The sequence below is a fragment of the Ambystoma mexicanum genome, chromosome 4p (genome assembly GCF_040938575.1).
Source record: "Ambystoma mexicanum isolate Mex_15411 chromosome 4p, UKY_AmexF1_1, whole genome shotgun sequence".
Classification (NCBI taxonomy): Eukaryota; Metazoa; Chordata; class Amphibia; order Caudata; family Ambystomatidae; genus Ambystoma; species Ambystoma mexicanum.
The window spans coordinates 553,631,377-553,646,259 of NC_090927.1; positions in this window are offsets into that span (position 1 = coordinate 553,631,377).

Sequence of the window (14,883 nt, forward strand, 5' to 3'; positions counted from 1 at the left end):
ACCATTATGCAATAATGATGTGGGAATCCAAGCCTGTAAAGTAGAACTGGAAATGGATACCCCACATTTCACTGTGGCAATTATCAATATTTACTGGAACCCTGCCAGCTCAAAACTTCGAATTCCGTTCTAACGGCGGTGAAGACTTGAAAGGGGCCCCTAGGGGACCCTGACATCTATGGAAACAAGGCGAGTCACCACACACGATAGATACGCCAGACACGAGGTTGTATTCCCCAAGCTAGGGTTTTATTGCAAAGCAAAAGTCTCAGTTGGCCAACTCGGTCTCACGCCCTGCGACGTGTATCTCTAGACCTCGAGGGATGAAAGAGAGTGAATGACATACATCAGTTACATATATACAAAATGCATATCAAACAAACAGCTATGACATGTTTAACACCCCCCTTTATTGGGTTTCTTTGAACTTGGTGTGATGATGGACCTCTCCGACCACTATGACACCTTCAAACATCTATTCTAGTAAGAATTTGCAATTTGTGAGTGCGAAGGCATCTTTCAGGTGTTGAATAGAACACAGCGCTTCTGTTCTTGGAAGCGAACTACATACGGGGGGAGTTGCATCCCGGGCCTTGCTATCTATTAAGTGCTATTCGCGTCCTGGGGGCTGACCTGTTCTAGCGGGCTCAGCAACGGGGGGCCGTAAGAAAAGCATAATTCAATCCTTCAGCAGTATTATTCTAACATATTCTACCATATAACGAGACTAGCTGGCAGCTGTGAAATGATTAGATGCCCTGCAGCTCTGCTTCAAGGCTACATTTGGGAGGGAGCCGGGCATTCGTCCTGGCGCTGCCTACGTTTGTGTTTCATCAAACTCTTGTTATCCTCACGGCCCTGCGGCCTTGTCCTTTTCACATACAGACAACAATGTTTCACAGTCGAACAGTGTAAGCGGAAAATATACTGCGAAGCAATAGGAACAGAAAGCAATGAGCAATGGTTAGAAAACAAAATGGCGATTCTTGTTACATTGAAATGACCGTTCATTGGCAAACTCGAAAACCTATATTTTGTCATATCCTGCATGAGACAGTTGGCCCACGGCCACCAAAATGCGTTTGCGGTCTCAGAGTAGAGGTATCCGTATTTCTAGACTGACAGACTGACTATGAGCCCATATCCTATTAGCAGGGGACTTAAATGCAGATCATGCCCTGTGAGTGGAAAATATGTCAACCAAAGTTGAGTATATCAAGAAAAGGAAAACTGTGGAGGGACTTTCTGACATCTTGGGATCTTGAAATGATTCATGAAAAGATCAAGGGTGCTGAAAAAGTGGGAGCAACTTGGCGTCAAGGGACGCTAGAGTCCACCCTGGATTACATTTTTGTTTCTTCCGGCCTCTCAGTTCTCTGTCCCAGTCTCGTCTTGATCTGGGAGGGGGGGAAGCGACCATGCAAGATTGTAACTCTTGTTCCCTGACATACAGAAATCCTGTGAGAATAATAATACTCAGGAACTCGAAGTTCTCAAGGGAAATCTGAGAGTCGTAAAATATAAATATGGGGGGAAAACGCTGAACAAAATACTTGAAGCAGTTCCATCCTCAACTTGGAGTGATGAATTCCATCCAGGGAAATTTGGGAATTTTGTTTGGTCTATACACCCTCCATAGCCAAACAAAGGTTGCAGGTAAACAAGAACATCTTCAACTCTTCGATGAAGAAACACAAAAGAAAAAGAGAATCCTGCGACAAACACTGCATTATATTAAAAAAAGGGTTTGACGATCCCATCACTCGCAAGCAAGAACTAAGAATGGTTAAACAAACCCATTGAAATTGGTTAAAAAACCATAAACATCAGAAACTGAATGAAGATGGCGAGAGAATGCTCTACTTACTCAACGCAAATATTTGCAGAAATGTTTGTGCTGCGCTGAGCCAACTTGAGACCGGCTATAACAGCTCTTTATGTAATCTGGTCCCAGAGCATCAATGGGTGCTTATCTGTCAAATTTGTTTAAACCAACTGGGTCCATAGACTTCATTTTGCCATCAGACACTTGTTGGTCCCTCACATTCGACGAACAGGATATAGAGGAACTTATATTATCTTCCTCCACATCGAAAGTGGCAGGCCCCAATGGTCTTACTTTTCAGGTTCTAAAAAATCACCCGAAACTCTGGGCTAAGCTGCTAAATCGCCTCTTCTGGGAAATCCTCAAGAATAGGGTTTTTCCCCCATCATGGAAGAATGCATTAGTCATTCCATTTTTCAAGGGGGGCGATCGGTTAAGTCTGGCAAACTATCGCCCAATCGCACTCCTTGATATTGACAGCAAACCTTTTATGTGGCTGTTGCTAAAGGAACTTACATTATGGGTGGACTCCAGGCAGATCCTCCCTCAGCACCAAAAAGTTTTCAGAAAAGGGCTATCTACCAGTCTTAATGGAAACTCCATAGTTGGGGGATTCCAGCTCCCCTCTTGGCAATGCTCATGGAGCTCCACAAGAATACCACCATAAGACTGAGGCTGGACAATCTGGGGGACCTGTCAGACGTAATACAGGTATTCAAAGGGATACAGCAAGGATGTCTGGGAGCCCCCCTATTTTTCAACCTATTCCTGTCAGACCTAGGTGACTTACTGGCCTCTTCATCATTGGCCAGCCCCAGGATAAATGGGAGGAGAATACATTGGCTGGCTTATATGGATGATTTAGTTCTGCTGGACAGCTCAGCGATTGGTCTACAGCAGCTTTTGTCTAAACTAGGGGAATATGCCACACTAAACGGGCTTCTAATTAATCCTCTGAAATCCAAGATTCTTATATCTAATCATCCCAAAAAGAACTTAGGCTCTAGAAATTGGGTTTTGGATGGAAAAGTTGTCCCCCGTGTTGAAGAACTCACTTACCTCGGCTATGAAATCTTAGCCTCTCCTGCTCAGAATAAAGTGATTACAGCCATTTTTGACAAAGCTTCCAAGATCATTTTGAAAATGAAGAAACTGAATGTAAAATTTTGTAAATTCACATTACTTCCACTCATTAAATTTTACATAGCCAAAGCAGTCCTGGTCCTTCTATATGGTCTGGAAGCGAAGCCCCTGCTTTGGCATTTCGACTGGAACAAAATCGAGGGTCTCTTGTGGAAAAAATCCTTAAATCTCCCAATGTGTACTCCACTCGTAAGCCTTCGGTTTGAACTGGGATTGACCTCTTTGGATTGTCGAGCAGACTGGAAATTTTTTATCTTTATACCGTGAAATAATAACAGCAGGCCAGTCCTCCCTTTATTCTGATGTCAATGAACATCTCAAAAAAGCAAAATCTAAGCAACTCCTTGTAAAGGCTGGTAGGGGGTGGGCTGTACTTCTGCTCTCTATATGGTAGAGGGGAGGCACAGAGGACCCCAGCCTAGATTCTCTATTCGGTAGCTATGGTCGAGCAATCAAGGCCTAGCTTCTCAGGAGGTGATGCAGGCTGGTTCTTAAGTACAGTGTAGTCCCCAAGCCCCCACAAAGGAATGTCCACACACTGTATTGGTTAGAACACAGTCTTTATATAATCAATATTCAAGGTTATGTACACTTATCATAATAACTCACTTTGTACTTAGGAAAATCAACAATGGCAAATATATACAATTCTAAAGTGGTACCACCCTTTGTATTAGATCTCATTAAAGTGCATCAACAATACTGTAACAATGTCACACAGATCAATAGAGTGAAACCAGCAATAGAGAGAGGAGAGAAAATAAGATGGTTGAGCAATAGGCAGAATACTGGCCCCTACCACTAGACACAGTTCTGTGTGGAGATCCCCCCACCTGGGCAACCTGTAAAATAAAGATATAGCACAAGCCCAGTCCATATATTGTTCTGCAAGTCTTATTCCCTCCTATAATGTTTTTACCCCCCCAATGTACCTGGTGGAGTCGAGTTCTTCGAAGAGGCGTCGACAGATCCTTCTTGAGCGACCCCCTTTCAAGCGGGAGTCACGGATCGTCGAGAGGCGTCGAGAAGCGTTGAGGAACTCGGCGTTCGGCGGCGGGGAATCGACGGCCCTTCTTGAATGCCTTCCCTTTCAAGCGGGAGACACGGGGCGTCGAACGTCCGTCGAGGAACTCGGCGTTCGGCGTCGGGGAATCGACGGCCCTTCTTGAATGCCTTCCCTTTCAAGCGGGAGACACGGGGCGTCGAACGTCCGACAACAAACAGGGTAGAACGGCGTCGATGAGGCGGCAGCTTCGATCCAAGCGGTGCTCGTCGACGACGGAGCGTTGGCGTCCTGCAAGGCAGAGGCGTGCGGGGCACCTCGATGACAATTGTTCTGGACCGCAAAGATTGCGGAGATGGGGGCCCAGCAAGGGCGTCGAGTCGTTCGAGTCTTTGTGGTCTTCGGGTGGCGGGAAACCCACCGGCAGGTTTCTCCTCGGCGCTTTGGTCGTCCTCGACTTTCTCCGGCAGGATAAATCGGTCGAAGGTGCGGACGAGGGAGTCCTTCGATTCAAATGTTCTTAGGCAAGGAGCGGACGGCTCCGGTCGTCGGCGGCACGGCGTCAAGTGGTTCCCACGACTGGGCAACACAACTTCGACGGGCCTCCAGCGGTTACACAGACCTGCGAACCCTGGTCGACGGCAATGGACGTCGACGGCGGCGATGTCCGGGTGCTTCACTTCGATCTCCTCAGCGGTCCCGTCTCGGGTCGTCAGCCTTTCGAGGGTCTGACTTCCAGGGCGCTTCGGCGAAGATGTAGCGGTGCTCGATGATCCCTCGGAGCACGGGAAGAGGGCGCCTTACCAGGTCCTCTCTCCGGTCAGTCCTCGACGAATTCGGCAGCTTTCAGATCGGTCGAAGCAAGTGCAACAGCAAGTCTTCTTCTTCCAGCTGGGCGTCGAGGATCAGCAGTTCCAGTTACTCTTGAGTGGAGGCTCAGGTTCTGAACGCTTCTGAACAATTACCAGTGGTGAGAGGTCCCCAGATATACTATTCTGTCTCTCATCCACACTGCTGGCACACACTCAGCAGCCAATCATACAGAAGGGCATTCATGCAGTCAGTCAGCCAATCAGGCACACAGTGCATTCAGGCCACACTCCTCCCTTTCAGACACTCACAACAAGGAATGTGGATTGGGACAAGTACCCAGCCAGTCAACACTACACACTGCATTCAGGCCAGTTTCGGGCAGGGCTGTCTCAGTCTTTGTCTCTCATACCAGAAACCAGACAACCACAACAAGGAGTGTATATTGGTCACACACTCCATTCACCCAGGTCCCACCCACAGGAGGTACCCACAACATACAGTCACTGGGAAGGCTCCAGTCAGTCTAGCTGGGCCTTCACAACAACACCATATATGGAATTTCCACCCAACAGCCAGTCAGGGGGAAGGGACAGAGTCAGGGCTTCCCAGGACTTTGGGAAAACAAGGTAACAGGCAATAGAAAGCGAGAGGCCACAGGGGCCATCTTGTTTCCTATCAGGAATCAACTGATCCCAATGGCAGGGCCTGGGTATCCCAAAATGGAGGACACCCAGAGCACCTGTCAAATTCAGCATGGAGCTGCCACCAGCCCATACCCTGCTCTGTGGGCCACCCACAGGTGCCCAAAAACATACACTAGGGGCACAGGGTTGTACCCCTACCCATGGGTGCCATAAGGGTATCCCATGGGTCTGTTCACCAAACCAAAAGAGAGAGCTGCACTGCCAGGAGTCCCACATGGACTCCTGGGCAGAAAACACGACAGAACACACGATAAAAAACAGTGAAGGACAAGGATTCAGAGGCCCTGTCCCTCTGATGTATTTCCAGCATCACACTCCTCGGTCTGGAGAAAAATGTGGGAGGTATCCTGTTTAGGGTTGAACTTACATCAGAAACCCTTGCTCTAAATCCCATGAAAGTGAAAAAAGCTACTAGAAATAAGAGACTGGATCACCACTACCAACAGAGTAAGGAACCTTAACCCCTTAAATGCCTCCGATGAGCCGGCTCGTCGGTGGCAGGTGCTCCAGGTTGCCACCGACGAGCCGGCTCATCGGTTTAGGCACTCAGTTTTGCTCGATCTCTGCAACGCAGGGATCGAGCAAAACTGTAATCCAACCCCTGGGCTATGTGAGGGGGAGGTCCCCCCTCACTGCCAGGGGGCTGGATTACCTTCAGTTTCACGTCGGCGCGCGTAACGCACGTCGGCGTGAAACTGAAAGTAAATTCCCTGCAGCAGTCATTTTCGGCTGCTGCGGGGAAGAGAGAAGGTAAGAGACCTTCTTGTTCCGCCTCTATCTCCGGCTGTATTTCAAGACGGAGATCAAGGTAGGTATCGTTGTAAAGGGGAGATCCTTCCCTTTCCAACGATACCCATTGTGCGACATTGCAGCCCGCGGATCGGGAACAGGGCACGCAATCCGCGGGCAGCAATGCCACCAGATCAATACAGATCCGTTTGTGACACGGGGGGAGGGGGGATGCTTACTAGGTAAGCGGCTCCCTTCCCCCCGGGGCCCCAAAGCATGGGGCCACAGCACCAGAGACCCCTGGTGGCAGATGATCACTGCCCCCAGGGGTGAAAACAAAAAAAACAAAAAATCGAGGGATGGGGGAGGTGGGAGGGGATTTGGGGCCCTGGGGCCCACTAGACCACCAGGGATATGACAAAAAAGTGGTGTCCCTGGAAAGGGGAGGTTCTCCCCTTTCCAAGGACACCACTGATATGACACATTGCTGGTCAAGGATCAGCGCAGAGTGCTCATCCGTGACCAGCAACCCACTGGACCACCATTGATTTGTTTGTGAGTTGGGGGGAGGGGGGCTGCTTCAAGTAAGCAGCCCTCTCCCCCTCCCCAGCCCCCAAAGCATGGGGGCACATGAACATGAACCCTGGGGGCAGATGGCTGACCATCTGTCCCCAGGGAATGTAAAAAATAAAAATAAAAATGATGGGAAAAGGGTGTGGGGGTAGGAGTGGGGCTGGGGAGGGGGTGGGAGGCCACTAGCCACCATGGATTTTTTACTGATTGAAAGGGGGGGTGCCCCCCAACCAAAGTAGAAGGGGGGCACCCCTTGTAACCCTCCCTGGGGGCAGATATCTGCTCCTAGGAAGGGGCATCTGACCCCAGGGAGGGATGCATGAGGTGGGGCCTCCCCTATCTGACGCCAGGGAGGGATGCATGAGGTGGGGACCTCTATTTGGGGTGGGGGGAGAGTGCCACCCCCCGTTGCAGTACAACATTCGCTGCCAATTTAGGGTGCCCCTCAGCCCCCCCTAAAAAGCAGCCTACGATTTAGTATTATTTTTTTTGTTTACCCAACTTCGCTTGGTGCAGATGGCCACATTAGTGTGCCAATCTGGCCCCAGGGTGGCAAACCCTACTGCCCCATCTAATGGGGGTCCTGCCCCACCTTTTGTGGTGGCCCTCTCCCGCCCACCCCAAATGGCTGGGGGACACATCATGCAGCCCTCCCTGAGCCTCCTAGGAAAGACAGCATGATGTGCCACCCCTCCGTTCGGTGTGGGTGAGGAGAGGGCCACCACAAAAGGTGGGGCAGGACCCCCAATAGATGGGGCAGTAGGGTTTGGGCACCCTGGGGGCAGATTGGCACACTAATGTGGCCATCTGCGCCAAGCGAACTTGGGCAAACCAAAATAAAAATCCAAAATCGTAGGCTGCATTTTAGGGGGGGGCTGAGGGGCACCCTAAATTGGCAGCACATGTTGTACTGCAATGGGGGGTGGCACTCACCCCCCCACCCCAAATGGAGGGCCCCACCTCATGCAACCCTCCCTGGGGGCAGATATCTGCTCCTAGGAAGGGGCATCTGACCCCAGGGAGGGATGCTTGAGGTGGGGCCTCCCCTATCTGACGCCAGGGAGGGATGCATGAGGTGGGGACCTCCATTTGGGGTGGGGGGGAGTGTTCCCTCTGTTGCAGTACAACATTCGCTGCCGATTTAGGGTGCCCATCAGCTCCCCCTAAAAAGCAGCCTACGATTTTGTAATATTTTCTTTGTTTACCCAAATTCGCTTGATGCAGATGGCCACATTAGTGTGCCAATCTGGCCCCAGGGTGCCCAAACCCTACTGCCCCATCTATTGGGGGTCCTGCCCCACCTTTTGTGGTGGCCCTCTCCCCCCCCACCCCAAATGGCTGGGGGGGACACCTCATGCAGCCCTCCCTGAGCCTCCTAGGAAGGACTGCATGATGCCCCCCCCCCTCCATTCAGTGTGGGTGAGGAGAGGGGCACCACAAAAGGTGGGGCAGGGACCCCAATAGATGGGGCAGTAGGGTTTGGGCACCCTGGGGGCAGAATGGCACACTAATGTGGTCATCTGCGCCAAACGAACTTGGGTAAACAAAAAATAAAATCAAAAATCCTAGGCTGCATTTTAGGGGGGGCTGCGGGGCACCCTAAATTGGCAGTGAATGTTGTACTGCAACGGGGGGTGGCACTCACCCCCCCACTCCAAATGGAGGGCCCCACCTCATGCAACCCTCCCTGGGGACATATCTCTGCTCCTAGGAAAGGGCATCTGACCCCAGGAAGGGATGCATGAGGTGGGGCCTCCCCTATCTGACGCCAGGGAGAGATGCATGAAGTGGGGACCTCCATTTGGGGTGGGTGGGGGAGTGCCCCCCGTTGCAGTACAAAATTCTCTGCCAATTTATGGTGCCCCTCAGCCCCCCCTAAAAAGCAGCCTACGATTTTGTATTATTTTCTTTGTTTACCCAAATTCGCTTGGCGCAGATGGCCACATTAGTGTGCCAATCTGGCCCCAGGGTGCCCAAACCCTACTGCCCCATCTATTTGGGGTTCTGCCCCACCTTTTGTGGTGGCCCTCTCCCCCAAAACCCCAAATGGCTGGGGGGACACCTCATGCAGCCCTCCCTGAGCCTCCTAGGAAGGACTGCATGATGTGCCCCCCCTTCGTTCGGTGTGGGTGAGGAGAGGGCCACAACAAAAGGTGGGGCAGGACCCCCAATAGATGGGGCAGTAGGGTTTGGGCACCCTGGGGGCAGATTGGCACACTAATGTGGCCATTTGCGCCAAGCGAACTTGGGTAAAATAAAAAAAAATAAAAAAATCGTAGGCTGCATTTTAGGATTTTAGGGGGGGATGAGGGGCACCCTAAATTGGCAGCGAATGTTGTACTGCAACGGGGGGTGGCACTCAGCCCCCCACCCCAAATGCAGGGCCCCACCTCATGCAACTCTCCCTGGGGGCAGATATCTGCTCCTAGGAAGGGGCATCTGACCCCAGGGCGGAAGCATGAGGTGGGGCCTCCCCTATCTGACACCAGGGAGGTATGCATGAGGTGGGGACCTCCATTTGGGGTGGGGGGAGAGTGCCCCCCTGTTACAGTATAACATTTGCCGGCAATGTAGGGTGTCCCTCAGCACCCCCTAAAAAGCAGCCTATGATTTTGGATTATTTTCTTTGTTTACCCAACTTCGCTTGGCGCAGATGGCCACATTAGTGTACCCATCCTCCCCCACGGTGGGTAAACACTACTGCCCCATGCAATGGGGGGGCCTGTCTGGGTGGTTTGGTGTTTGGCTGGGCTGACACAGATAATTTATGTGTTCCTTTGTTCCCTTTACAGGTCTTGTGCAGTTCAAGCTTCTCCCTTGTTATGTAAGTTTTGACTTTTGGTTATGGGTACATTGTTTATGTAGGGGGCGGATTGCTACTCAGGTGGGTGGGAACTGGCCCTGTAGTGTTGGTGGTGTGAACGGGATTGGGTGCTCTAGGGAGGTATTGGGGTGGCCAGGGACACAGTTGCCGTGGTAGGTCACAAATTTCCCCCCAGAGCAGCTAAACAGTGCTGTTTCCCTGGGAGGGCAGTTTGCTACGTAGCTACCTGTACAAGTTTTTTTTTTGTGCTGGGGGTAGCCATATGCCTATTTGTCTTATTTCCATTTCCTATCAGTGTGCAGTGTAGATTTCCGTGGTGGTAGATGACTGGGATGTGCCATGTATTGGGTGGTAGAAATCAAAAAGTTAGCTGAATCCCCCAAGACAGTTTAGATGTGTTATTGGTAGGCTAAGTACTGAATGTAATTATTTTGTGTTTCCTTTGCAGTTGTTTCTCCTGGAAAGCTTTAGCTGACTGATGTAAGTACTGCATATATTACTTTTGTAGATATCGATTGCAATGTGGAGGTGGATGGTTACTGTGGTGGGAGAACTGTGGCTGCAGTGTCAGTGGTATGGGTGGGAATGGGTAGTGGGGAGGTCCTGGGGGCAATGATGGTTGTGGCTTGCATAGAGGAAGGTGGTTGCTTTGCAGAAATACAAATGGGGTAATGATAACTAGCAGCAGCGTCACAAAAATGTTTGCAGTAGTAATGCAGATGGACATTTGTTCTGAGCATGCAATGCCCACGTGGTACGGAGCTCATTCCTTTTATTGCAATGGTCACCACTTCTGTCGTCCAAGTCCAGGAGTGGTCCCAGTGTGACCCGCCAGAGTCCCCATCCTTTCACAGGGGGCAAAGCTGTAGCGCAGGGTAGCCAGAGGGGCAGGACAGTCAGGGGGTGATGTCACTAGCCTTGGGCGCCCGTCTCCCATGTGGGTATTTTGGCCCCCAAGTTCAGCAGTGGTTGCAGGGTGCCCCGGCAGTGTCCCCATCCCTTCCTGGAGGGGGAAACTGTAGCGTTGGCCAGGCAGAGATGTAGGATGGTTGTGGTTGATGTGTGTGACTCTAACCGACTCTGCCTTGTTGAAAAGTGTGCCAGCAATTGTCTGGAAGCGTCTGGCATGTACTTTCCTTTTCTTCCTTTTCCTTTTGATCGCCTCTGCCTTTTCAACTCACCCAATCACTAATACGTTTCATGGTTACTTCTCAACGCCATTTCCCATGCATCAGCATTTCATGAAGGAGGGGAGGGTGCAACACACGTTGGCTGTCTCTGAATTGGTACTGTGGGTGCAATCCTCGTCTCCACACTTGTATTTCTGTAATGTATAGTGGAAGAGGACATCTTCCTTACATTTTTTGTTTTAGGTGCAGGTGTGTTGTAGCTGTCTACCCACTTGTAAGTAAGCAGTGAGCTGGTCCTTAGCATTTCACGTGAGTGTTTGCAAAATTGTACTCTGTTTTTTGTAGCGTGCTCAGAGTACGTTATATTGCAGAGGGCTGCTGCAGTTTGTGAGCAGAGTTTGGACATTTTGGCGTCCTTGTGTGGTGTAGGTTTGTGGCATTGCATAGCACTTACTCTACTAGGTTCCACACTTTGAAAAGCACATAGAGTTATTGTTTCAGTCTTTCTCTGTTCTTTGGACAGTGAAGGGTTCCATAGCGACGGTAGTCATGGCTTCTCGGCGACGATCCCTGTCTGGTGCAGAGGCGTTAGTTGCACTGATGGAATCTGGCTCAGAGCATGGCACAGAGGTGGATATGGAATCTGATACAGATACTGCTTCTGAGGATCAGCATGAAAGTGATTGGGGAAGTGATTTCTCTGTGGATGGTACTTCTTCCTGCTCATCATCTGAGGACGAAGAGGTGGAAAGAGTACATGCACCTATTCCCACCCTTACCACACGCAGTATTCCCACCCTTCCCACACGCAGGAGACCTGTAAGGGGGAGGGGACAAGCAGGACGTGCAAGGCATGTGCCAGTTCCTGTCATGGATGATGAGTCGGAGTGGGTGCCTCCAGCAATGGCTCAGCCTGTTGTGCCCCCTTTCACTGGAATATCAGGGTGCACAGTAAATACAGAGGGGTTTCAGCCTATTGACTTTTTCAACCTTTTTGTTGATGATGGGTTAATTGCAGATATGGTTCAGCAAACGAATTTGTACGCTGCACAGTTCTTGCGGTCAAGGGGTCCCACTCTGAAACCCCATTCCAGAGCACAAGCATGGGTTTCAACAACCGATCTTGAGATGAGAACATTTTCGGGTCTCATTCTGAACATGGGAATATCACCGAAGCCGTCTGTCTCAATGTACTGGTCTACTGTAGCAGTTCATGCAACCCTGTTTTTTCCAGCTACAATGAGTAGGAATCGCTTTCAAGCACTGCTACGTATGTTGCATTTCAATGACAACTCGGCAGCATTACCCAGAACGGACCCAAACTTTTATAGGCTGTTCAAACTTCAGCCATTTCTGAAGCACTTGACTCAGCGATTTGCAGAGGTGTATGTTCCTAGCCAGAACATATCCATTGATGAGTCATTGATGTTGTACAAAGGCCGGCTAGTGTTCAAGCAATTCATTCCTAGCAAGAGAGCACGATATGGGATTGTAGGGTATTTTGTGGAGATTTGGGGCCTGACGGTATTTTATTACCGCCGAGAAATAACTTAGCAATAATCACTCTTTGTATTCAGATTTGGCCATGTGCAACAATAATCCAATGGACATGCATTATTTCAGCACCCAGACCTGCATATTTGGTATACGTGGTTGGTGGTATTTTGGTGAGCATAATTCCCTTGTTTTATTTGTGGCCCCAATGTCCAGAATCCCTTATCTTCGCTTAGATTTTTCGTGTGATCACTAGAGAGACCTCAGACCTGCATTCTAGGGAAACCACAATTTCCAGGGATAGTGTTGGTGCGCCACCATGGGCAAACTCACTGACTTATTTACGACAGAGAGCTATATGTGGTAGTCTTGTGGTAATTTCCACTACCTTATATACGGTAGGGAGCTATGTTCAGAGAGTCTCTCTTCCCGTTGGCTCATGTACCTCCAACAAGTTATACTACAGTCATTCACAATTATTCATACTGATTCTGACATACACACATCTGTCTTAAAATGACCATTGCACTGTTTAAAAATCTCCCCACATCATTGGCATTGTAATGGTAAATAGAAAATAAACCACCCGTCTGTTTTCAAATATTTTCTGTATTATAAAATTTACATTTAGGCATGATCTCATTTTTTACAGCAATAAAAGGGAACAATCAAAGCATTTTCAATGACACACTGCAATTATAGTGGCGGAGAACAGAACTTAAATTGCAACATTAGCACTTGATAAAGACACGCACGGGACTTTCATTTTTCTAAACTGACTGCATACTTTCGTGCACACACACAGCTCCCCCAGTTAGGTAATTACCTTATCTGTTCAGATTCTTCTCTCTGTGAATGTGGCTCTCTTGGCGTAACTCCAATAAAAAGGAACGCTTGCCTTCTCAAGCCGGGGTCATTGCCTGGAATTCTCAGCTTTTTCAGATAGGACTGCCTCTGCCAGTGGAAAGGTAATTCTTTCAGCTTTCCCCAGTCTCGACTGCAGCAGGACACCCCCACAGCCAGGTCTTCTCCCCAGTAGTGCAGACAGATGTCTGCCTGTCTTTTTCCCTGCTACTGCCCACTAAAACTTTCCTCTCAGCCCTCTTTATGACGTGTTCCAATGAAATCCATCATCTCTCATCCTCCTACTTTTCAACAATAGCTTCGCTTATACATTTGCAATTGTTGCAAATCTGACTTCCTCCTTCCTGCCGTTACTGTGCACAACAACACGGATAATCAGGCAGAGAAGAGAAAAATCTGCACACTCATTTAAATGGTTTTCAAAGTATGCCTAATTCTGCAGTAGAGAACACATTTTATTAGTGGGTTATATTAAAATAAGGTTTTATTAGTCAGGTTAATTGTTAATATGTTAGCTGTTAATTTTCAAATGTGTCTCTAGCAATATAGGCATTTCAGGTGAAAAATAGTGTGCATTTTTAACTGAACACGTGTGCTTTTAACTGTAAAAATAGCTTTGCATCTTATATATTAAAATCGTTTTTTTGACTGAATAGCCTGTCTTTCCTTGTTAATCTGCTAACCCATATAGCAATGCACCGCACCCTTGTGGTGGTGCTGCAAAAAAAAAAATGCTACTTGTGCAGTAGTACTGTACTCTGTGCTGTAACATGCCAAATATCCTTACATATACCCTCCTTTTGTTTTTTAGAACTTGGCTATAATCCAAGCCAATCTCTAAAAACAACTTGTTCTTTCTTTTTCTCTTAAAATGCATGTGTATTGGGATATCTTTCTCTTCCTGACGTAGTCAGTAAAATCAGTAACATTTTCATTTTTACTGATAGCACAATCAACCATCCACCCATGATTAGCACCAAGATAGCCAAACCCACTATTGAGCGTTCCCCCCAGGTTCCCCAATTAAATCTTTCCACTTCTATTATGCCCAGATTACTAATTGTAATATTGTTTTTTCGCAAATTCATTTTCATAACATGTCTTTCTTTGTGATTCAATAAATATTCCACATCTGGATCTATTGGAAAAGTATCCCTTTGAAAAAAATCGATATTTTCCACTTGGCTTTCCCAAACATCATTTGTTACATGGAACAATGTTAATCCCCCAATTGACACAATTGCATCCTTTGGAACCTGTAAATAAAAAACATTATATTTTACCTGTTTAACCACGTATGTTCCATGGTTTAAATGTACTACCGTCATGTTCTTTAAACAGGTACTGACCAACCATTTACCTCTGACCATCTTAGCCTGTGCCATTTCTTCACTCCCCATATTACTAATAATCACTTCACATCCCTCTGATATACTTGGGTCAGATTTCAATCCACAAATAGCATCTGTGGCATCAGGAACAAACGGTTTACCTGGACACATATAATTTTGTTCTTTAAATGTTACACATGTTTCCAGGTTTGGTATTAAATAAACTTCAGGTTCCCATGACTGAAATGCCACCACTTCTGGAGTCTTAATCTTAATGAATTTGTCCTCTTGCCAAAATCCCACGTTGTGTACCCACTTCGTTTGATAAATAAGTTCAGGGGCTACAAATGGGATGCATAGCAAAAATCCGATCTCTAGTCTTTCCAAGTCCACATATAACGGCATTGCATTCCCCATTTCGAATGCAATTCTTATCTGTATAAGGTCAAT